This window comes from Carcharodon carcharias, chromosome 1 (genome assembly GCF_017639515.1).
Source record: "Carcharodon carcharias isolate sCarCar2 chromosome 1, sCarCar2.pri, whole genome shotgun sequence".
NCBI classification, from domain to species: Eukaryota; Metazoa; Chordata; class Chondrichthyes; order Lamniformes; family Lamnidae; genus Carcharodon; species Carcharodon carcharias.
The window spans coordinates 17,699,716-17,724,811 of record NC_054467.1 but is presented as its reverse complement, the minus strand read 5'-3'; the positions used below and the strand labels follow the sequence as shown (position 1 = coordinate 17,724,811).

The following is a 25,096-nucleotide window of genomic DNA, read 5'->3' as shown; positions in this document are numbered from 1 at the left end:
TAGAGGAGCAGCGGGACATAGAAATTTATGAGGACACCATTAAAATATCACCAGTGTTTGTGTACTGAAGGCACTCAGTTTAAGTAATTCTAAGGTAGTGTAACATAAACTGCTGTAGAACGGTAAGATACAGGTTCATTTCTGGAGACTGACACTCCATTGAGTTGCTGATCTTCATCACATCGAGTAAAGCAGCATTGAGCAGAGGCTTCAAGTTTGTTTATAGAGCAAATTAAAATAAGAGGTTGAATATTTGTTTGCATTGCACCCTTGCAAATCCTGCTGGCCAGCACAAGAGAAATATTGGCAGCTAGGGAACTCAGACCTGGTCACCTGCCTGCTCTCTTAGTCACAATTAGTCAATGTTCAGAGATCTGAGTAATTGCAATAAAGAAATAAAGGCATATCGCTTACAGTAACAAAGGGAAAAGGCAACCAGCGACCAAGTGAGAATATTAGAAGTTAAAACAGTCACTCTCTTTCAGTATCCATGAGTCGTGGACTGTTTTAGGGTTTAATTTTTTGGGTTAGCTTTAAGATATTTTTCATATTCAGTGTTCTAAAAACGTTTTTGCTTCTCCAACATTTACATCTAAAATGAATGTGATTTGCTTTTAATTATAATAAAAGTTGAGCAACCTCCAGTTGTCCACGCCCATCTCAGGTGATACGAATACCTATATCGTCAGCAGTTTTACTCTGACAGAGGTCAATAGCCAAACCTGTGATACCAACACTCAGGTCAATTGAGAACCTTATACTCTTACATGTCACTCTTACTGTAACAATAAGAAGGAAAGAACTTGCATTTATATAGTGCTTTTGACAGTCTCAGAATACCCCAAAGTTCATGCAGTCAATTCATTATTTTTGAGCTATCATCGCTGTTGTTAAGTAGGGAAATGGAGCAGCCAGTATGTACACAGCAAGATCCCACAGGCAGCAAATGAAGAAAAGATCAATTAATCTGTTTTTGGTGGTGATGGTTGAAGGAGGAATTTTGGCCAGTATACTGGGAGAAATCCTTTGTTCTCCTTAACAGTGTACCATTGGATCTCATACATCCAACTGAGTAGTCAGACAAGGCCTCAGTTATCAAACAATGCCTCCAACACTGCAGCATTCCTCCTTTGTTGCACCAATGTGTCAACCTAGATTTAAAAAGAAAGCCCTGCATTTATGTAGCAATTTTCATGATGGCTGGGCCACTCAAACTGCTTTACAGCTAATGAAGTATTTTCAAAGTATAGCCACTGTTGTAATATAAGAGATGCAGCAATTTGTGCACAGCAAACTCCCACAATGTGATAATGACCAAATAATCTGTTTTTGTGATGTTGATTGAGGGATAAATATTGGCCAAGACACCAGGGATAATAGCATGGGATCTTTACATCTCCCTGAACAGCATCTCATTCAAGAGACAGCATCTCTAACAGTGCAGCACACCTTCAGGACTACACTGGAGTGTTACCCTTGATTCTTGTGCAAGGCCCTGGAGTGGGACTTGAACTTAGAACCATGTGGGCCGGCTGGGGGAGAGAGAGGGAGGGGAGGGGAGGGGGGAGAGAGAGTGAGGGGGGGAGGGGGAGAGAGACGGGGGGAGGTGGAGAGAGGGGGGAGTGGGGAGAGAGGGGGGGCGGCTGGGGGAGAAAGAGTGGGGGGAGGGAGGGGATGAAGGGGGAGAGAGAGTGGGGAGGGGCTGGGGCAGAGGGAGGGGGGAGGGGGAGAGAAAGGGGAGGGGGAAAGAGGGGGGCTGGGGTAGGGAGAGTGGGGGGAGGGGGGCTGGGGAGAGAGGGGGAGGGGGGCAGAGGGGAGGATGGGGATGGGAGGGAGAGGGGGGTAGAGGGGGGAGGGGAAGGGGGTCTGGGGGGGGTGCTGGGGATGGGAAGGGTGGGCTGGGGGAGAGGGGGGGCTTGAACCAAACGACAACGTACCTGTCACTGCTGGAAATTTAGGTAATTGTCACAGGCAAACCGCACAGGTGTGTATGACATGCACTTAAACATGCTCGTTTCTTCAAGGAGGTGTGGCCCTCCATTTTGAATGAACTTACTCCGGGGATAGTCTTACTGCCAATAAAATGTAGGTAAGCTTCCCAGGAGGGCAGGTTTTCCTCTCAGAACATTTCCTCGCCTTTGGCTCGGGTAGTTAGGCTAGAATAAATATTTTCAGCTTTAAGAAGAAAAGGGAAATGAACAGATATAACTGTTTTATTTACATGGGTGGCCAGGAGTCGCACTTCTGAATCTCAGGGGAACAGATGCCATCAATGCTCAACTGTGCAAAATCATATATCATGCTTGTTCATTCATATCACCTCATGCACGGGATGTGAATGCTAGTAGGTGTGGCTGGTTCTAACCCATATAATGCCCCCTTTCAGCAACAATGTGCACTTATGTAATGCCATCAATGGTTCTAACACATAATGCCTCCTTCTTGACAAGAAGGTGCATTTATATAGTTGTATACATTGTAAAACATCCCCAGGTGATCCTCCATAGAGCCACTTACTTTTATTGAACATCTTGTACTTTCCTTTCAATATGAATGCACAATAACAGCCAGATTGATATACTGGGGAGAGGGGTGGGGGGTTGAATTCTATGTCAGCCGTAAGTATGTTATTTTACTCAGGAATAGTGCCACTGACTACTCCTGTCTGTGAACCTTGTGTCCCTAGTGCATTTATCTACCAATATCTGGTTAAGTGATAGCCAGATTCAGAAATCAGATGGAGAACCTTCCTCAATGTACACTGGCACATTCAAATGTACTGGCTGCCACCAGTGTGCAATTAAACCTAATTGGACCAAGATTCAGGCTACAAGTCAATAGGCTATTTAACACACAACAGCTAAATGAACAGTAATCCATAGGTTTACAGTAAGCACACAATATTGTAATATGTTCAAACTGCTGAATGGTCTCGCAATGCTAACTGATATTACACCTGTAGGTGCTGGCCACATGTGAAATGTCTGATGACTAATTGAAATAGAATCAAGACAGATGCCAAGCAAACATGCAGGAATTACAGTCTTCAGTCACCAATGAAAATGCTCTCCTCTACATTAACAACACCGTGGCCTTCATCTTCCTCCTTCTCTCCCATTCCATAATGAGCAAAACTTTGGCCCACAATCTCCCCCACCTCACTCTCCTTCCTCACCAAGCTTGCTATCTGCCTTCGACGCATCTCCCCATAGATAACAATCTTACCCCCCCCCACCCCCCCCCAACCCGACTCTCCCTGATCGTATTATGGCCCTCAACCCCTCCCTCACTGAGGATTTTTTTCAGATCTCAATCTCTCACCGCCAACTGAGCATGTTTGTGGCCCCCAACCCACATGATAGAGGAAATTTTAGGCCTAGTTTAGCCACTTACCCCAACCACCACTGAGCAATATCTTGACCCCACATCCCTGAATGAACAAGATTTTTGTCCTAAGCCTGTTCTCCAAATTATAACAATGACTGCTCCTCAAAAGTACTTCATTGGCTGTAAAGCACATTGAGATGTCTGGTGGTCATGAAAGGTGCCATAAAAATGCAATTCTTTCTTTTAAGAAGTGCAAGATATCTAAATCTTGTTCACCCCTCTTTATTTGCTGCACATCCTGTTCCAAATCATCTGCGGGCAGCCAGTGCTTTACTTCTCCCAGCACTCCAAAATTTATACCTTACAGATGACACCAATTCTACTTCAATTGTCCCCTTATAGTAAAGGCTACCTTCACCGATTATATTTCCCATCCCACCCCAGGCTGTATTTTTTCCTACCCAGAATGTTTTGTGCCTCAATTATTCCACTCCTGGCGCTCTGAATTCATCTCCATCAAAACTCCCCTTCTCTTCCTTTCGCTTTTTGCATCTGCCACTGCCCAGCTTCTGTCTGTGTTTTCTTCCTCCTACCTCTCTTCCCTCCCCACTCCCCCTTAACCTTTGTTCTTGGAAAATGATTCAGCACATTTCGTAAAGTTCTACAAACCACGAAGAGGGAAATTTTTAATTGTTGCCTTGGAGTTTCAAGCAGGTCAGCTGCTGTCGACAACACTCGGTTATTGAGGGAAGAAAGGTTCATCAGCTTCTGTCAGTTATTCGGTCAGAAGAGCCGAACTATAATCTTTAAATTGTCCAATGAAGCGCAGATGCTGACATTTTTGATGTTTAGCCTCGGAAAGGTGGAGGTATGACCCAGTGCGGAGCATCAGTAGTCCTGCATTCGTCCCCTATTCCAGTGCTGAGGGGCTACAGAATGTGCCAAGTTACAGCCAATTAATTTAGTGACTTGTCCAGTTGCCATTGTTCATGTTTATCTCTCACTTAACATCCGTCCCCTTCCACGCCAGTTGACACTTAAAAGATGCCCTTTTGACGATGGGGGATGTTTTAAACTGTGGAAGGGGTGACACTTCCAGTGAAGCTGCTGCTAATTTCTTTCGCTTTTATTGGGGGGGGCGGGCGAGGATCTTTTTAGATGGGTGTAGTTCAAAGCTAAGTTTAAATAATAAGATTCATGCACAATATAGTCTCCAGGCGGTCAGCTAAGCTGCTGGAAAAGACTGAAGTCTCCTTGTGGGTGTGGCAATATGCTGACGAAACCAGCAGCAAGCTCTCATTACGCTGCCTCTTGTAATAGGAAACACCCCAACGCCAGCGACTACAGAGGCTGCCTTTAATATTCCAGCAGGCGATGATACCCTCTGGATTCACTTGCACATTGCACCGGGGTTTTGTTCAGTGTTTACAAGACGCGCAAGGGGTTTTATTTTTGAATAACTCTTCTGTGAGGTAAGCGCTGTGTTATGACAATGTTTCCTTACATAAAATATTACAAGCTATCCAACGCTAATGATTTCAGGACTGAAGTGGAATTTTCACAAAACAAACATAATCAGCCCGCTGTTAAGTGAGAATGTTGATGGTTTAAAATATAGCCTATACATATATATATGTATATATGTATGTATATAATCTTTGTTTCTTTTCAAGTAATATTTAGATTTGGATAGCCACAGAATTATTATTGTTGCTGATTTATGTCGCTGCATGTTGGGAAAGTGATTAACAAGACAATGCCTTATCCTGTGCATGTGTTGTACAGTAATGAGACACATTAATGACGCTGAATTTGCTGTACATTGCGGGGTGAATGTTGTTCGTACAACTCCGGGAAAGAGCAGCCTAATTTCAGTGGTTAGATATCGGGTTCCTGACCATAGTGTTAAAGACCTCGCAAGTTTCTGGGTTTGAATGGAGGTTTTTATCTTAGAGGGCTAACAGCGGTCCAGCCCGATATTGGTGCCTGTCTATTCACCGAGCAGCAGCAACAAAAAAGAAATTAGAAAGTTAAATAGCGGTTAACAATCGTACAGATATCGGGGAAAGCTGACCGAATGTTTGCACATGGTGGATAGAACTTAGACATGACCTGCTTCATTTCGGAGATGCAGATTGGTGTTGGCGTGCAAGACCACATTGCGAACAGCATAATATAACTATCTTGCATCCTCACTCACATTTTATTACTGGCGATAGAGTGAATCTTGTCCTTTGGTGATTGTTCTCATAGTGCTCTGTACTTGCTATCCCCTCTCCCCGTGCTCTGTACTTGCTATCCCCTCTCCCCACAGCCAACAGGAGGGTGAGAATGTGTGTTGAACATCAGATTGCCCTGCCATCATTGCAACGCACGATTCTGTTTCTAAAGTTCAGAGCTCTGCAGCAGTATAAATGTTGGTGAGACCGCTGGCGTATTGGTAATGGTAATTGGTACTGTTAATCCAGAGGCCCAGGTTAATTCACCGGGGATACGGGTTTGAATGCGACCACTAAATTCCAATAATAAAATTTGGAATTGAAAGCTGATCTCAGTAATGGTGACTATGAAACTAACTGTTGGTAAAAACCCATCTGCTCCAGTAATGCCCTTTTGGGAAGGATACCAGCCCTCCTTACCTAGCTGGGTGACCCGGGACCACAGCAATGTGGTTGACTTTTTTATTCATTCATGGGATGTGAGCATCACTAGCTGGGCCAGCATTTATTGCCCATCCCTAATTGTCCTTGAGAAGGTGGTGGTGAGCAGTGCATGTGGCGTAGGTACACCCGGAATGCTGTTAGGGAGGAAGTTCCGGGGTTTTGATCCAGCGACAGTGAAGGAACGGCGATATATTTCCAAGTCAGGATGGTGAGTGACTTGGAGGGGAACTTACAGGTGGCGGTGTTTCCATCTGTCTGTTGCCCTTGTCCTTCAGATGGTGGTGGTCACAGGTTTGGAAGGTGCTGTCTAAGAAGGCTTGGTGAATTCCTGCAGTGCATCTTGTAGATGGTACATACTGCTGTCCCTGTTCATCGGTGGTGGAGGGAGTGAATATTTGTGGATGTGATGCCAATCAAGTGGGCTGTTTTGTCTTGGACAGTGTCAAGCTTCTTGAGCGTTGTGGGAGCTGCACTCATCCAGGCAAGTGGAGAGAATTTCATCACACTCCTGACTCATGCCTTGTAGATGGTGGACAGGCTTTGGGGAGTCAGCAGTGAGTTATTCACTGCAGGATTCCAAGCTTCTGACCTGCACTTGTAGCCACAGTATTTATGTGGCTAGTCCAGTTCAGCTTCTGGTCAATGATAACCCCCAGGATGTTGATAGTGGGGGATTCAGTGAGGGTAATGTCATCTAAGGAGCCTTGGTGAATTCCTGCAGTGCATCTTGTAGTACACACTTCTGCCACTGTGCGTCGGTGATGGAGTGAATGTTTGTGGATGGGGTGCCAATCAAGCGGACTGCTTTGTCCTGGATGGTGTCGGGCTTCTTCAGTGTTGTTGACTCTTGACTCTTAGCTGCCCTCTGAAATGGCCTACCAAACCACTCAGTTCTAGGGAATTAGGGATGGGCAACAAATGCTGGCCTTGTATGGCCACAGTCTGAGAAAGAATAAAAAAATGCAATGGATGCTGGTGTGAGTCAGGCTGTGTTATCGCGACTCCATCCAGAAACAGGGATGGTGCCTTACATACCAGACACTTCTTATATCATCAACTAAATTGTAACTCGGGTTTTAACCCTGTCTGTCATTAGTTCTAGAACTAGTGCTTTTTGTCCACTGCTCTGTGTCTAGGTGATAGCACAGAAGGACATTGTGACTGCATGAAGTATGTACAAATATGTTACTGCATTACATTTTACTCAAAATCTATATTGGGTATATTTTCCAAGACTCTGCTCCCATTGCACAGATTTGCTCAAGGACTATAAAATATGCAAGTCAGGGCAGATGATTTGTGGCAAATCCAATATACCAGTCCTTAATTGATTCATACCGGGAGTTCTGTGGTACCTTGTAAGCTTATGTATTGATTTCAGCAAGCTATTCAGCTGGGGAAATCAGAGCAACACCTCAACCTTCCTCTTACTTAACAGCAAAGCTTACTTTTCAGCAGGGTTCACTGGGTAGCAATCAGGAGCACTAACCCTTGCTGATTTCCTCCCTCTCCATCCCTAATCTTAGAACACTGAGGTCCATTGTATCAATGATACTGATGCCCTGGAGGTACTTAGCAACTCAACATAGATCAAAGAATAATGAGGATTGGAGGTCTAGAACATTTGCTGCATTTACTCAGAAAACCACCAAGGGGCACAATTTTCACTACTTGTGAAACAAACTGAAAATTTACTTTCCATAAATTAAACTTATTTCATCATTCATGGTTTCTAAAGGTTTACATTACTTTTCGCAATTTTCCCAACCACTTGGTACTTCCCCTCATTCCTCTTGTCTTGTTCTCTGACAGACACTTTAATATTCCAGAGGAAGATTCTCTCCCTGCTTTCTTTCCAGATGAGAGGTTAGCAGAAAAAGTCTGTCCTGTTAGCATGTGAAATAAGTAATATATTGCAGCTAAACACATTGGCTCATCACTCTCATGGGCAGTTTCTACTGGGAAATAAGTCCTTCTGCAGCATTATCCAGAGTGCTGGTGGTTGTTGCAATGTGCTCATTCTGGAGCTCTGAGAGGCTCCAACATTGTTTCCTCCACATGGCTAACCAGGAATCTCTCCCACTTTTACAACTTGCCAATGGCGTGTGTTGGGAGGATTTGCAGGTTGATACTCTAACCTGTTTGGTTGCATTACAAGCACACCTTCATTGGCCGTCGGGTCCTGGGGTGGGAATCAAACACGCAGCTTCTGGCTTAGAGGCACAGGTGCTACCCACTGCACCACAAGACATCCTCATTATCCAGGGAGACAAGATAATTTCATATTGTGGATCAAGCTTCTTTGTACCACAGCGAAGAATTGAAAGTTCTATTTAGGCTGTAATGTCAGCTGGGCTTGGTCAGTAGTGCCTTCAGCCCTGAGTCAGAAGTTTTTGGGCTCAAGCCCCACTCCAGTAACACCAACTCTAGGCTTACACTTCAGTACAGTACTTTGATGAGGGAATAATTTATTCATTGGACGTGGGCATCACTGGCAAGGCCAGCATTTGTTGCCCATCCCTAATTGCCCTTGAACTGAGACTGAGTGGCTTGCTAAGCAATTCGGAGAGCAGTTAAGAGTCAACTACATTGCTGTTGGTCTGGAGTCATATGTAGGCCAGACCAGGTAAGGACAGCAGATTTCCTTCCCTAAAGGAAGGAAATTTAACTAATCAATTATTTACAATAATAGCTTTCACTATTACTGAAGCTAGCTTTCAGTTTCAGGAATTGAATTTAAATTCCACCAACTGTCTTGGTGGGATTTGAAGCCAGTCCCTCAGGGATTAGACTGGGCCTCTAGGTTATAAGTGCTAGCGATATAACCACTATGCCACCATCTCCCCCTAATGCTGCACTGTCAGAGGTATAATTCTTGCAATGAGATTTTAAGATGAGATTCCATCTGCCTGTTCAGATGACATGACACTGTTTGAAGATGAGCAGTAGAATTATCCTGCTCCTCAAGACAAAAACAAATTAAGTGGCCATTGATCTCATTACTCTTTGATGGAACTGAGTAAATTGAAAACCATGCTTTCCTTCAAAACCACAGAAGTATTTCATTAGTTGCAAAGCAAGTTGGGACATTGTGAGGATGTGAAAGGTGCTACATAAAAACAAGTTTATTTTTTGCCTTTGATGATCAAAAGTGAATTTAAGAATTGCTGACAGAAAAAAAACCACAAAAAGGTCCAACAAATTCTCTTCCCACCATCCTGATAGATGCATAAGTGCTCAAGCTATGGAGTGAGCTGGGCACTTTATCAGTGCAGAGTGTTGTACATCGAGTGAGATGGAAGCAAGCAGATAGAAACCCTTACAGTCAGAAATATTTCACAAATTAAAATAAAACCTGAAATCTTTTATAAAAAATACCTTTATAATTCATGTTCAGCTTGAACAGTTTTCATTAAAAAAATTTTGCTGAATTCAGCAAAAGCAAGTACAATTTCTAAGATTAAGTTACATGGCCTGTCCTGTTCCATGATACGTAGATTGAGGACCTTAAATAGAATTGTATGGTTTGATACCACAATGCATTTAAGGTTGGCTGTGCTGGGAATTCTAGGGCCATGGAGGGTAAGTTGGTCACGGGGCTTACTGGGCACTGGTTGTGGGTGAAGTTGATGGGAGAACAGCTATGTCCTCCCAGGTTATTTTGATCTCTAGGTTTCTCAAATTGTTGTGGAAAATTCTCGAACAGAACTCCAGGTTTTATATCAACATGGCATTTCTGTGAATTGTCTTAAAAAGTAAAACAGGGGGAGTTGTACGATTTTTTTTTAGTTCACTGATTTTGCGTGACTGAAATGTTCTTTCCCTACTGTATGTGCTGAGCTGCTGCCGTGAACAGTAAATTAGTCAAAGAAAAAAATGAATTTTTAAAATATAAAAATCAGTATTTATTGTTTAAATCATCACAGGGGAGGTGATGGCGCAGTGGTATTGTTGCTGGACCAGTAATCCAGAGACCCAAGGCAATGCTCTGGAAACCCGGTTTCGGATTTTAATTCAATAAAAATCTGGAACTAAAAGTCTAATGATGACCATGAAATTATTGTCATTGTAAAAACCCATCTGGTTCACTAATCCCATTTAGGGAAGGAAATTGGGTGTTCTTACCTGGTCTGGCTTACATGTGACTCCAGACCAACTGCAATGTGGTTGGCTCTTAAATGCCTTCTGAAATGGCCTAGCAAGCCACTCAGTTGTATCAAACCACTACACAGTCTTAAAAATGGAATGAAACCGGATGGACCACCCAACACCGACCTAGGCACCGGAAATGACAATGGCAAACTCAACCCTGTTAACACTGCAAAGTCCGCCTGAGGGATAGTGCCAAAATTGGGGGAGCTGTCTCACAGACTAGGCAAGGAACAGCCTCACGGAATCGTACCCTACAGATAATGTCCACCATCACCATCCCTGGGTATGGCCTGTCCCACCGACAGGACCAGCAGAGATGGTGGCACAGCGGTATACAGTGGGGAGTGAGTAGCCATGGGAGTCCACAACATTGACTCCAGACCCCATGAAATCTTATGACATCAGGTCAAACAGGGGCAAGGAAACCTCCTGCTGATTACCACATACCACCCTCCCTCAGCTGATGAATCATTGCTCCTCTATGTTGAACACCACTTGGAGGAAGCACTGAGGGTTGCAAGGGCGCAGAACTTACTCTAGGTGCGGGACTTCAATGATCACCAAGAGTGGCTCAGTAGCACCACTGCTGGCTGAGTCCTAAAAAACATAGCTGCTAGACTGGGTCTGCGGCAGGTGGTGAGGGAACCAACAAGAGGGAAAAACATACTCCACCTCATCCTCACCAACCTGCCTGCTGCAGATGCATCTGCCTATGACAGTATCGGTAGGAGTGACCACCGCACAGTCATTGTGGAGACAAAGTGCCACCTTCACATTGAGGATACCCTCCATCGTGTTGTGTGGCACTGCCATCGTGCTAAATGGGATAGATTTCAAATAGCTCTAGCAGCTCAAGACTAGGCATTCATGAGGTGCTGTGGGACATCAGCAGCAGCAGAATTGTGCTCGGAACACAATCTGTAACATCATGGCCTGGCATATCCCCCACTCTACCATTACCATCAAGACAGGGGATCAACCCTGGTTCAATGATGACTGCAGGAAGACATGCCAGGAGCAGCAGCAGGCATACCTAAAAATGAGGTGTCAACTTGGTGAAGCTATAGCACAGGACTACTTGTGTGCCAAACAGCATAAGCAGCAAGTAATAGACAGAGCTAAGTGATCCCACAACCAACAGATTAGATCTAAGCTCTGTAGTCCTGCCACTTCCAGTCACGAATGATGGTGGACAATTAAACAACTCACTGGAGGAGGAGGCTGCACAAATATCCCCATCCTCAATGAAGGAGGAACCCAGCACATCAGTGCAAAAGATAAGGCTGAAGCATTTGCTACAATCTTCAGCCAAAAGTGCCTAGTGGATGATCCATCTCGGCCTCCTCTGGAGGTCCCCAGCATCACAGATGCCAGTCTTCAGCCAATTAGATTCGCTCCACATGATATCAAGAAACAGCTGAAGGCACTGGATAGTGCAAAGGCTATGGGGCCTGACAATATTCTGGCAATTGTACTGAAGACTTGTGCTCCGGAACTTGTCGCGCCCTTAGCCAAACTGTTCTAGTGCAGCTACAACACTGGCATCTACCTGGCTATGTGGAAAATTGCCCAGGACAAATCCAACCCAGCCAACTACCAACCCTTTGGTCTACTCTCCATCATCAGTAAAGTAATGGAAGGGGTTATCAACTGTGCGATCAAGCAGCACTTGCTTATCACTAACATGCTCACTGATGCCCAGTTTGGGTTCCGCCAAGGCCACTCAGCTCCTGACCTCATTACAGCTTTGGTTCAAACATGGACAAAAAAGCTGAACTCTCGAGGTGAGGTGAGAGTGACTGCCTTTAATATCAAGGCTGCACTTGACTGAGTGTGGCATCAAGGAGTCCTAGCAAAACTGGTGTCAGTGGGAATCAGAGGGAAAACTCTCCACTGGTTGGAGTCACAACTAGCACAAAGGAAGATAGTTGTGGTTGTTGGAGGTCAGTCATCTCAGCTCCAGGGTATCACTGCAGGAGTTCCTCAGGGTAGTGACCTCAGCTCAGCCATCGGCAGCTGCTTCATCAATGATCTTCCTTCTATCATAAGGTCAGAAGTGGGGTGAGATTCTGTGGTGATCGCTGATGTTTGGACAATATTCAGCACCATTTGCTACTCCTCAGATACTGAAGCAGTTTGTGTCCAAATGCAGCAAGACCTGGACAATATCCAGTCTTAGGCTGACAAGTGGCAAGGAACATTCACGCCACAAAAGTGCCAGGCAGTGAACATCTCCAACAAGGGAGAATCTAACCATCGCCCCTTGATGTTCAATGGCATCACCATCACTGAATCCCCCACTTTAAACATCCTGGGGGTTACCATTGACCAGAAACTGAACTGAACTAGCCATATAAATACTGTGGTTACAAGAGCAGGTCAGAGTCTAGGAATGCTGCGATGAGTAACTCACCTCCTGACTCCCCAAAGCCTGTCCACCATCTGCAACGCACAAGTCAGGAGTGTGATGGAATACTTCCCACTTGCCTGGATAAATGTAGCTCCCGTAACAATCAAGAAGTTTGACACCATCCAGGACAAAGCAGCCCGCTTGATTGGCACCACATCCACAAACATTCACTCCTTCCACCACCGATGCAGGGTAGCAGCAGTGTGTACCAGCTACAAGATGCACTGCAGGAATTCACTAAGGCTCCTTAGACAGCACCTTCTAAACCCATGACCACTAGCACCCAGAAGGACAAGGACAGCAGATAGATAGGAACACCACCACCTGGAAGTTCCTCTCCAAGTCACACACCATCCTGACTTGGAAATATATCTCTGTTCCTTCACTGTCGCTGAGTCAAAATCCTGGCACATCCTTCCTAACAGCACAATGGACTGCAGCGGTTCAAGAAGGCAGCTCACCACCACCTTCTCAAGGGCAACTAGGGATGGACAATAAATGCTGGCCCAGCCAGCGAAGCCCACATCCCATGAATGAATTTTTAAAAAGGCCAGCGTTTCCAAAAATAGTGCTGTAGCTCTCCTGCCTGTTACATTAATGGAACCATTCTGTTTATAGCAACACAGAATAGAGCAGCAGAGATGCCTGCCATTCAGATGAAGAGCAATTAATAAGTGAACAATACTTCTGAAATTTTAATGACAAAATCTTTGCAACTTTGGAGTGAGTTTTTCTGCTGATTTTAATTTGCATCACTTGCACAGAGGGGCACATTACAGATCCATCAGGGTTTAAATGGTTTAAGTCAGAGGCAGCTTACATTTATTTGGCCTGCATTCAGTGAGTTTAGGAGGTTAAAATGTGATCTATTCAGGGTGTTTATCGAACCCCTCCAACATTTTTAGAGAAACTATTTCCTCTGGCTGGGAATCCAGAAAAGGGAAATGAAATCAGGAAGCACATTCTTTTACAAAGGGCAGTGGAAATTTGGAATTCTTGCACCAAGAACAACGAAAGCAATTTATTTTTATACAGCACCATTAAAGTAATGAAACGTCCCGAGGCGCTTCAGAGGAGCATTACAAAACAAAATGTGACACTGTCAACCTCAAATGCGACGTGAGAAAGAAACGTTTTCACACAATGAATGGTTCGGGTCCAGAATCCACTGCCTGGAAGTGTGGTGGAGGCAGGCTCAATCGAGGCATTCAAGAGGGCATTAGATGATTATTTGAATAGAAACAAGGTGCAGGGGCACGGAGACAAGGCAGGGCAATGGCACTAGATCATAATGCTCATTCAGAGAGCCAGTGCAGACATGATGGGCCGAATGGCCTCCTTCTGTGCCATTAAGATTCTGTGATTCTGTGAGCCAAATAAGGAGATAGAGGTCAGATGAACAAAAGCTCTGGATGCTGGGACAATTGTTAAAGATGGGGAGTGATAACTTCCTGGAGTTCTTAAAAAACTTAAAAAAAAATTATTTTAATTTTTAAAATGAGACCCATGCTGTAATTAATCAAAGTGCTACCAATCTCAAGACACCCAGATTTGTGCTCCTCACCTGGAATAGCCTTCCCAATGGGGACATGCACTGTTCCATTTAATAATGGAAGAGGAACGAAGGAGTGAGAGGCTCTGAGACTGAGTCACACTGGTACAATTCGGCAGCCCGCTCATGGATACTTCTGTTGATGGTGCCGCAATTGTGTGTATTTTCTGCTGATTTTTATCTTTCACTGCAGCAAATGAGCCTCCGGAGAAAATTTGGATGTAAGTTCCCGTCAGAAGATTGGTGTAGAAGCCAGCATAGCTGTCTTTGTTAAATCCCAGTGTAGAAGGGATTGAGGAAATCCTGAGGCATTAATGCAGTTTGTTGGAGGCCCAGAACATGGTATTGAGGAGGGTCAGAGTGCATGCTCGATTACTCCATTTACTTGAGTTCATCTGTCACAGGAGCATCCAGTGGAGGCTGAAGAGACAGAGGTCCTCAGGCCACTCACTAGTCAGAAGTACCAGGTGATGTCTATGTTTTGCAATATGGGTTGGAAATGACTGCTGGAGCCCCATCACTGTTAAAATTAGTCTCTCGCTCTGGCCACATGGAAAAATGATACCGATCAATTTAGCGGGTGGTCTAAGCGCCCTTGCAGATTGGGCATGGGCCTGTGCCCTGCTAAATTGTTTATCAATGTTCCCATTTTAGGCCCATAAAACGGGTTAAATTTAATCTCCATTGTGTTCAGCATCCAGTCACATTGACGTGCTGTTGGAAATGAACCATCCAATGCATCTAAATGTAAATGACACGGACAGTGAGGTGGGGTCTTTGTGGACTGCTCACTTTGATAAACTGCTTGCTTGATAGAGTGAGGCAGCTTGTATTCGAAAGTCACCCAACTGCACAGTGGGACAACCTGAATGCACCAACTGGAATGCTGATTTAACTGGGAGCCTGTGATCTTATGGTCAAGCTGTCGCTGTGAAGCTGGCTGTGTGATTTTGCAGTTCTGATCATACACTTAACTTGATGTTGGCCCAAGGCCAGCAACGTGAATTGCACATCAAATTCTTTCAGGTTTGGACTGCTGGCTTAGAGACATACAAACAGGAGACAGCCGCACAACCCAATAAACCTACTCCACCATTCAATTAGATCATGGTCGATCAGCATCTCCTCATACCTAACTTTGAATTCCTTAATACCCTTCCCTGGTCAAAAAAAATCCATCAATCGTGGTATTGAAAGTTTCAGTTGACCCAGGGAGCAGAGAATTGCAAGATTGCCATAGCATGATGTATGAAGAAATGCTTCCTAATTTCACTCTGGACCTAGCTTGCTAGTGTGTATTGGCATTTTGTGAACTATTGTTCTCTGCCTTTTGGAGGCAACTCTGCCTCCTTGGCTGGATTATAACATTAACCTTTGTAATGTAACCACTCTCCTTGTCACTGATTGTTGTACTGGAGTATTGTGCTCCATTCCACTTACTTTCCATTAAGTTGCCCAATGGCTCACCTGCTCCATCTTCCTTGCCCTACCGATGCAAAGTCCTTTGATGATGCTTTGGCCTCATTTCGCTGATCGCAGTTTTAAATAGAGTGCTTCCTTTTCTGCAGGTCGCTTCAGAACAAAAGGCTTCTTGTTCCTTGCAAAGAATTAAACCTGCTTTAAATTAGTTTTGTCTTTTGACATTTAAAACCATGCTTGTTCTCGAAAAGAAACCATTTTGTACTCGAGAATTAAAGTACATTATGCACCATTTTATTCTTGTCACATTTATTTGACAGTTGACTAGTCTACCTGAGAAAAGTAGTTCCCACAAATCCTGTGTTTACACATTAGGAGCAGCAATCTGAATGGCCTGCTGGGAATACGTGTTTCTTTGAAGTGATGTTTAAAATTAACTTCCTGTGCTCGGATTACAGAAGAACCTACCTTACCCCCCCCCCCCCCCCCCCCCCCCCCACCCCCGACCCCCCCCTCCCCCTCCCCCTCCCCCGTATCTGCATAAATCTCATCTGCATGTTTATGGTTATATTTGTTTCATCAGACATTTTCCCACCAAATTGATCCCACCTGCTTTGTTTATTTGCATATCTGTTCAGAGTTTCGATTCCTGCTATAAAAATGTTTATATTTATATAGCACCTTTCGCCATCATATGATAAACCAAAGTCGTTCTACAGCCAACAAAATACTTTTTAACAGAAACAAAAATTGCTGGAAAAACCCAGCAGGTCTGACAGCATCTGTGGAGAGGAAGACAGAGTTAACAGTACGAGTCCATATGACTCTTCATCAGAATTCACTATTCTGAAAAAGAGTCATACAGACTCGTAACGTTAACTCTGTCTTCCTTTCCACAGATGCTGTCAGACCTGCTGAGTTTTTCCAGCAATTTTTGTTTTTGTTTTGGATTTCCAGTGTCCACAGTATTTTGCTTTTAAAATACTTTTTATAATGTCATCACTGTTGTAATGTAAGGAACACACAACCAATTTGCGCACAGCAAGTTCCCACAGACAACAATGAGATAGTGACCAAATCATGATGTTGGTTATGGGCTCAATGTTGACCTGGACACTGGGGAGAACTCCCCTGCACCTCTTCGAATAGTGCCAGGAGACCTTTTTTTTACGTCCACTTGAGTGGATGGATGAGGCCTCAGATTAAAGCCTCATCTGAAAGACAGTGCAACATTTCCTCAGTACTGCCCTGAAATGTCTGCATAGCTTTTGCAGTCAAGTCTCCTGGTTTGGGACTTGAACCTAACCTGATGATTCAGAAGAGAGAGTGCTACTCTTTGAGACAGCTGATAAAGAGAATCCCCACTCACCTCATGCAAGAGCAATGGGATGCTTGTTACTGTTTTGTTGTATTATTTTCCCAATCTAAGTCTTACATTTTGAAGTTGGATTATTTATGGTCTTTGACCCTGCAGTTGGGATCCCCTGGCAACAGGTGCCATTGACCAAGCCATGTAAATGAATTGGCCACATGCCCCCAGACCCTTTAGCTGGCCAGCAGCAAATCTCAGGGCAGCTCACTCTCTGACCCTCCTCGCTCGCTTCCCCCTCACCCCCCCCACCCAAACCCCCTCTCGTCTTGGTGCTTAGCCAGAGTTTGAGCTGGCAAACACTCATTCTCTTCACTGTAAACTGTGGGTCTGGATTTTATAACAACTTGCAGCAAAGGGGAGGTGGTGGAGTTGTGGTATCGTCACTGGTCTTGTAATGCTCTGGGGACCCTGGTTCAAATCTACAGTGTTGTTCTAAAGTTATTTAGGAATAATATATCTCAAGGTAAAAATCTGCTATGAGCACGTTAGTAGCACATCCACATGAATGACCCAACACTGAGAGCAGATTCTGCACAATTGAATCAGGCTCATATCATGATCCTTTTAGAATGAACTACAACAATTTTACATTTGGACAACTTGCAAAATGCACCCAAGAAGCAAATAACCAAAGTGGCAGTAGAATGTATATGTTTGCTGTATCTGTGTCTTGTGACTTGACTCTCCTGTTCATGAAATGAGGTTCATGTGAATCTGTCACTGAAATGGCAAGGCCACACAGTGTTGGTGCAGCTTTCCTGATACTTTCAGGGAATGCGTTGAAGTTAGTACAATTTTTAATATCTTCTTAGGCATCAAACTTTTTTTTATTCATTCATTGCATTTAAGAGTCAACCACATTGCTGTGGGTCTGGAGTCATACATAGGCCAGTCCAGGTAAGGACAGCAGATTTCCTTCTCTAAAGGGCATCAGTGAACCAGGTGGGTGTTTACAACAATCGACAATGGTTTCATAGTCACCATTAGAATTTTAATTGCAGATTTTTATTGAATTCAAATTCCACAGTGTTGGGTCATTCATGTGCTTCTAACGTGTTCACAGCAGATTTTTACCTATAGATATATTATTCCTAAATAAACTTTGGAATAACGCTGTTTTTCCTTAAAAAAGAAAAACTTGAAAGACTTGCATTTATATAGCGCCTTGCATGACTTCAGGATATTCCGAAGCACTTTACAGCCAGTGAAGTACTTTTGAAGTGTAATCACTGTTGTAATCTAGGAAATGCAGCTGTCAGTTTGCATACAGAAGCTGGCACAGGCAGCAATGTGATAATGATCAGATAATCTGATGCTGATTGACCAGGACACTGGGGATAACTCTCCTGCTCTTCTTCGAAGTAATGCCAAGCGATTTTTTTTTTTTTACGTCCATCTGAGAGGCCGGACACATCCTCGGTTTAACTTTCCATCTGAAAGACAGCACCTTCACAGTACAGCACTCGCTCAGTACTGCACTGGAGTATCAATCTTGATGTTTGTTCTCAAGTCCCAGGCTGGAATGTTACGGCCCTGTCACAGTGGGGACGGGGCCGTAAAGTGCGGCGAGGCATTCTAACCTCCATTGACTTCGGTGGGAACGTAAAATCCTACTAAGCGTAAGACTCCGCCCCTAGAGTGGGATTGAACCCTTGACTAAGACCGCAATATTTCATCTCTTTCTCAATCAGGAATGGCAATTAAAAGTGCAGGATCAAAGGCAGGCTCCTTAACCCTCTCAGTGCTGAGAGAAGAACTACACATTAGAGTAGCCTCAGTAAAATCCCCAGTGCTGACTGATTTGAACTCCACTCTCTTACAAGGGCAGGTTTTGTCTGCTTTCAGCTGAGGGGTTGAATTCAATGCTGCTCAGAAGTGTTATTCTCTGCCATGCTGATGGGCTAATCTTCTTGGAAACTATAGCGACGGTGGACATTTTCACAATCTTCATTGTACCCAACAGTCACAGGCACCGTCTCCTCCTGACGAAAGTTAGGGACTCTTGATGCTGAGTGGTAACAACTTGGATCAGGTGGGGTTAAACATGGAAACTCCACACAAGCACAACTTTGCTGTAACTTTATTTCTTGCACGTCCTCAGTCCCCACCACCAACTACACCGCCCCCTCCCTCCCAGTTTCTGTGGCGCTGCCTGCATCGTACCTCAACTCCTACAATGCAGCCCATGAAACAAGGTCACTAAGAATTGGTCACATTATATTGTATGCTAATCCATTTGTGCCGCATTTTAGATATTGTATCGTCTTACCGTTGATCGAATGAACTGAGGTTGTTACAAACTCTAATCCTGTTTGACGTAGCTGCGGAGCCTTGAATTTACAGCTTTGTGCAGTGAAACCCAAGACAGGGGTTTGAAGGAAATGATTATTGGCTCTAATTTTGGCAGGAACTGACCGCTCTACTTGTACAGGCATAACCCCCCCCCCGGGAATCCTTGGTTAGTTGTCTCTCTTATTTTTTTTCCACAGTATTTGATTATCCGACAATGAGGTGAAAATTAATGGAAATATTGGGTGTCATTGAGTTGGGGAAGGATGTAGAATTTTGTGGAGCTGACATAGAGAGGCCAATAAAGCACACATTTGTAACTGCCCTCTGATTCCTCCTTGGATTCCTGCAACAGAGCGTGCCCTTAATTGCATACGCGTGTTAAGAGGAGAGGCAGCGTTGCGAGTGAAAGTACTTTCAAGTATTGTGCCAACTTTAGCACAGACTTAACAGGCTTAACTGTGAAGGCTTCCAGGCTAATTGTGTCTATGTTTAATTTCAAACAAGTAAAACATTAGCAGAAAACAGGGGGAAGGTAAGCTGAAGAGGAAGTGGTTCCTTATCTGAATAGAATCATGAAACCTTGCAGCGTTGAAACGGGCCATTTAAGCTGTCAAGCACTGATAGGATGGAACTTAATGCCTTCCCCTGAGGTGAGTTTGGGGGCGGGGGGGGGGGGGGACATTTAATTGGGCTGGATGGTAACCCCGCAATTAATGCCCACTACAAGGCCTCATCCTGCGGGCACTGGAATTCAACCAGTGGCAGGTGGGGAAGTTGCCACACTGGGAGCCTGAAATGCAACCCCCCCCACCCGACCTCCTGTCGTGTTTGCTCGCAGGTCCTGGGAGCGGGGACTGGGATGGGTGGGGTGCCACATTGTCAGGCACAGAGTGCCTGATTGAGGGACCTGACATGAGGAAGGGGGGGTGGGGGGTGGTGGGAGGTGCTGCTGAAATCCATCGCCCTGCCCTTGCTGCCGGCCAACTCCCCTCCTGCGACCCTCGCCATGTAACCCTCATTCCGCCCTCACTCACCTGTGGCCTGGGCCCCTGGTGGGAGCATGGCCAACAGCTGCCAATGCCACCCCTCCGCTCTGCCCGCTAGCATTGCCTGCAGTGGAGAACTACCAGCCTCTGGTTGGTGGGCAGCTCTGCTTGGGGGGGGGGTGGGTGGGAGGTGTGCAGTATTTCCTCCTCTAGGGCCTTCAATCTTGGGGAAGGCCTGTCCCTGCCTTAAGCCCCTGTTCAGCACCGAGTATGGTGGGCTTTCCCCAAAGGAGGCGATGCGAGGCTCCAGCTGTTGGGCAAAACCCCTATTTCCTCAATTAAATGCTGCCCATAGTTTTCTTCTTGAGCCATCTGATTTAATCCCAATCTGCTGCTCATTTTCCATGCCCTTTACTATCCTACATATTATAATCCAACTTCCCTACTTATAGTAGCCCTGTTTTACAAACAGCCCCCTAAACTAACAGCTGCTGGCTCTGTAAACCCAGTATCCTCATCCTCTGAACTCAGTCTTGCCTCTGAATCAGAAGGTGTTGGGTTTAAATCCTAATCCAAGATTTGAACACGTAATCTTGGTTGACCAGTGCATTCTTTAAGGAATGCTATATTGTCAGTGAGGCATTAAACCAAGACCCCATTTGCCTGTTCAGATGAACACAAAAGGTCCCACAGCATTATGGGAGGTTTGTTCTGGTGTCCTGACCAACACCTTCTCTCTCAACTAACAACCACCAACACTGATTATCTGGCCATTAATCTCATTTTCTGTTAGTGCGGTATATTTGTCTAAAAAAAGACAGAGACTACATTTCAAAAGTAATTCAGTGGCTGTAATGCATCTCGGAATGTGCTATGGGTGTGAAAGATACTGTAAAAATACAAATTATTTTTCACTCTCTCTCACTTCCTTTCTCTCTCGTGCTCCCAGAACCCTGTTTAATACGTTAGCCATTTCCTCGCTTTTGACACAAGTTTACATCCTTTATCACTTAGTAGTCCTACCCCACCTTTGACTGCTATAATACCCCTAAAAAAACCTTTTAAACTCTCTCCTGCCTTTTGCTAATTTCCAGTACTACTTCAGCCTTTTTATAATTTTGGTGTCTTCTTTATATTTTTCCTCCCTTTAATCTTTTACTACCTGTCCTGTAAGTGTTTAAATTATATTTTATGTATTTTTAACAATGAAATTTGACCCAATTCCTTTTTTTACCCAAAGGACTCCAGTCTTCAGTACTTACTCTTTCTCGAATGTATCTGATTATCACTCTATCTACCTCCATTTGAAATATTTTTCCATTGCTGATCTATGGTTCTTTTTGTCAGTTTTTGCTTTTGCTTAATTAGGGTCAGGTCTCTTTTGATCTCACCATAATTTGCTTGCTTCCCCACTCTTGTGACTCCACCTGAGTCTTCTTCCCCTATTGTCTTCACTTTGATTTCTCGGTCACACTATTCCTCTTTAGCAGTGGACTAACTACCTTGGAGGTGAATTCCAAGGACCTTTTTTTGTTCCCATGTAAGTGCAGTGCCTCAAACTCAATAATTGGACACTCATAGCTCCTGGATCTCCATGTCAATTAGAGTCCTCACAACAGGTTTCCTGCTCTGCTGTAATAACTGGACTTAAATGAGCCCAACTGAAATAATTGAAGGTTTTTTCACGCCCGCTACACTTTGCTGCTGGTCTCTCAAATTTGATTATACAAGTGGAGACAATCTACTTAAGGCCTCTCCAAACCCCATTGACAGCACAAAAAAAATAAACATCCAATTCAAGCTGCTTTAGAATCAGATTCTCAAAGAAAAATCCTGCCCAGCCACAAGCGCTTTTGCATCTAATTAATGGCATGCTTGTCAATCAAATTTGTCAGTCTTTACAAGATGTAGCTGCAGTTTTTTTTTGTTGTTTTTTTTTGCTTCAATGATGCACACAGGCCGTCGACATTGTAGCTGAGCTAACTTTATTGATAACACATTTTCCTAACATGAACACATATCAGCACTAACTGAATTCTAAAGACAGGTTCCGACATGTGCTGTCTGACCTTCAATCCCCAGGTCAGGTGACCCCATATCGAGTACCTTATAGTATCTTATGCTGGAGTCCACAACCGCAATCGGCCATTATCATGACAGTAAACAGCAAACTTGTCCAAACTTGTAATGTTACACTCTCCACCTCATCAAGTTTAGATCCAACTCCCTGTCTTCACTCAGTTACCTCACTCCTTGCATAGGTATTTCAACCAGATAGTGACTGTCTCAGGGGGGCAAAACAGGAGAGAGATATCAGCTGGATCTCTTAGGGATCAAGTTGCCTCAGTGATTTTCTTGGCAATAGGATATTTGCTGTATCCTGAGATATTTTCCTCGGTTACAGGCACTATATAAATGCAAGTTGCTATCGTTGTTGAGGTCAATTCCCTGTGGCAGACTATATAGATGTCCATAGAACTGCAATGACAGGCCAGCGAGTCTAGGTGAATGATGGAACCTGTTGCTAGGAGTGGGAGTGCATCCCTTCAAAACATTATTTTAATAGGAAGAGTGGATAAAGCTGGATAATCAGCAAGGAAGTTATGAACATCCTGCTGAGAGGCTGAGGTGTTTTAGCTGGTTGTTGTTAGGTGGTGTAATAGACCACAGGTGGAATCATTCCCAGATTTGCACTAAGTGCGGTAGGAGGTGGAAAAAGGACTTTTTACCCGTCGGCCGCAATGGTGGCTTTTCACGCCGTGTTATCCCAATCCTGCCTCATTAATCCATGCATTCCTGGGAAACAAGCCGTTTCAATGGCGGGCGGGCTCCTATTCACCAGCCACGCTGTCATCTCGCAGTTTCATCACGCCAGGTGCCATATTTAAAGTGCAGCCGCACACATACCTCTCAGTGCTTCCAGCGCAGGACTACTGCACAGAAGACATGGCCCCTAAAGGCAAGAAGACTGCAACCCTCCGGTTTAATGACACGTCCCTCCAGTGCTTTTTGGATGCCAAGGAGGCTCACTGTGATGCCCTCTACCCCCGCTCTGACTACATTACCACTCTGGCTTGGTAGGCGATGGCAGTGGTGATCAGTGCCATTGTTGCACAGAAGAGGTTGGCCATCCAATGAAGAAAGAGGATGAATGATCTCATCCATGCTGCCAGGGTAAGGCAACCATCTCATCAATCTAAACTCAAGCCCATCACACATTTACTGGCATCTCACTCACTACCAGCTCATGGGACATCACAATTCACTCTCTCACGCACACCCTCACATCTCCATCTGGCCTGATCTCCTCTGAAGACCTCACCATCTTGCACAGACCAACTTGTGCTCTGACACAGATCCTGGGATACCCCTCTCCCAGTACAGCCCCCACCCTGCAGCCTCTTGCCTTGCCTAGGGCAACTACTCCTCCTTCCCCAAGAAAGCCCTAACCCTGCAGCCATTGGGAAGCTTATGGCTGGTCTGGTAGGTTGAGACCGGCCCCAGAGCCTCCCCCTATAAGTGACGTGGTGCTGCCTGCGAAGCCTGGCGCTGATAACTGCAAGTGCTGCCTGAAGCAAAGTAGGCAAACAAGCCTCAAAGTCCCGAGCAAAGTGCAGCTTGCCAGGTGCACGTCGCTTATGTGCAGTTGTGAAACGTGTCGGCCTGCAATCATGCCAATGTGCTCAGACAATCCAATGTGGAGGGGTGATTCCGGCAAACTGGGCTTATAATGATCAGCAGATATATTACAATGAGGCTCCCGGCATCTGACAGTGGGAAACGCGGCCTGCAAAGACGGGCAGAGCGGACAATTGCAAACTGGTTCCAAGACATCATGGAAGTGATTCTTGGCCTTCTCGCCATATTGTCTGCTCACGTCATCAAACATGCCTGAAGCCAGCGGGCATGGAAAATTCCATCCCACGTAAATTGGCCATTCCTTACTGCCCAGAGAAGGCACTGGTTTGTCTTCTATTTGAGCTACAGCCCTTAAGGCGATGGTGCTCCTACAATGGCGTTAGCTAAGGAATTTCATGACTCTAAGCTGGCAATGATGAAGGAATGGTATTTGCCCAAGCCGGGATAGTATGTGAATCGGAGCTGATGGCATTCCCAAGGCCTTGGCACATTTTTCCATGTTAAAGGTGTGATATACAATGCAGGTAGTTGTTGCGTACACTGGTTTTGAGAAAAGAAAATGGTGCCTGGGAGCAGCAGGAAGTAAAACAGGAAAAAAATGTTTGCATATATATGGTATTTTCCAGGATATACACAAAGCACTTTGCAGGCAAGGGATTAAATTGGAAGAGTGAACACTGTTATTTTGCCGGCAAACGTGGCAGCTGTTTTGTGCACAGCCAGGTCCATTAAGCAGCGATCGGCCTCAGCCCATTAAAACAGCTTCAAATGCTTAAGAGCTCTGATTGGCAGGAAGTTAATTATCCGTTTTTTTCCTATAAGTTAATGTGCTAAATGACAACTGTAAGCGCAAAAGCCACTAACCAGTGATCACTCAGCTGCCTTCTAATGGTTTCCAGTAAAACAGTGCAGCATGAAGCCCATGAGCTATGTCCGCTCAGCTCTGTTGATGTTGCTATCACCTCTCAAGCTAGAAGGTCATGGGATTAGGCTCTCCGCTGGGACTTGAGTGCACAATCTTTACTGGTACTGGCATAGTGTTGGGGGAATGTAGTTTGTGGAAACTTGTGCTAGGTCGACATTGCCTGCCATCTTTCCTACATAACAAGTGATGGCTTCAGAATGTAAAGTGCATTGGGACGGTTGAAAGATGTAGCAAGGCACTATATAAATGCAGGCCTCTTCGTTTTCTGTACCTTGGACTGTGTGTGTGCTGGCGGCTGTTTGCCTTTGTGAATAACTGACCTTTTTTTCCAGCTATTGACTGACGTTAATTATTCATGG

General features: G+C 44.8%; 1 protein-coding gene across 1 annotated transcript in view; it reads left to right on the top strand.

The window, feature by feature from the left end:
• Positions 1–4,710: 4,710 nt before the first annotated feature.
• LOC121279291 (chondroitin sulfate N-acetylgalactosaminyltransferase 1-like) overlaps positions 4,711–25,096 on the top strand; it is a 153,726-nt gene continuing 133,340 nt past the window's right edge. The window contains exon 1 of the mRNA XM_041190427.1: positions 4,711–4,799. The gene's annotated coding sequence lies outside the window, so the exon portion shown is untranslated. The remainder of the gene's footprint in view (positions 4,800–25,096) is intronic.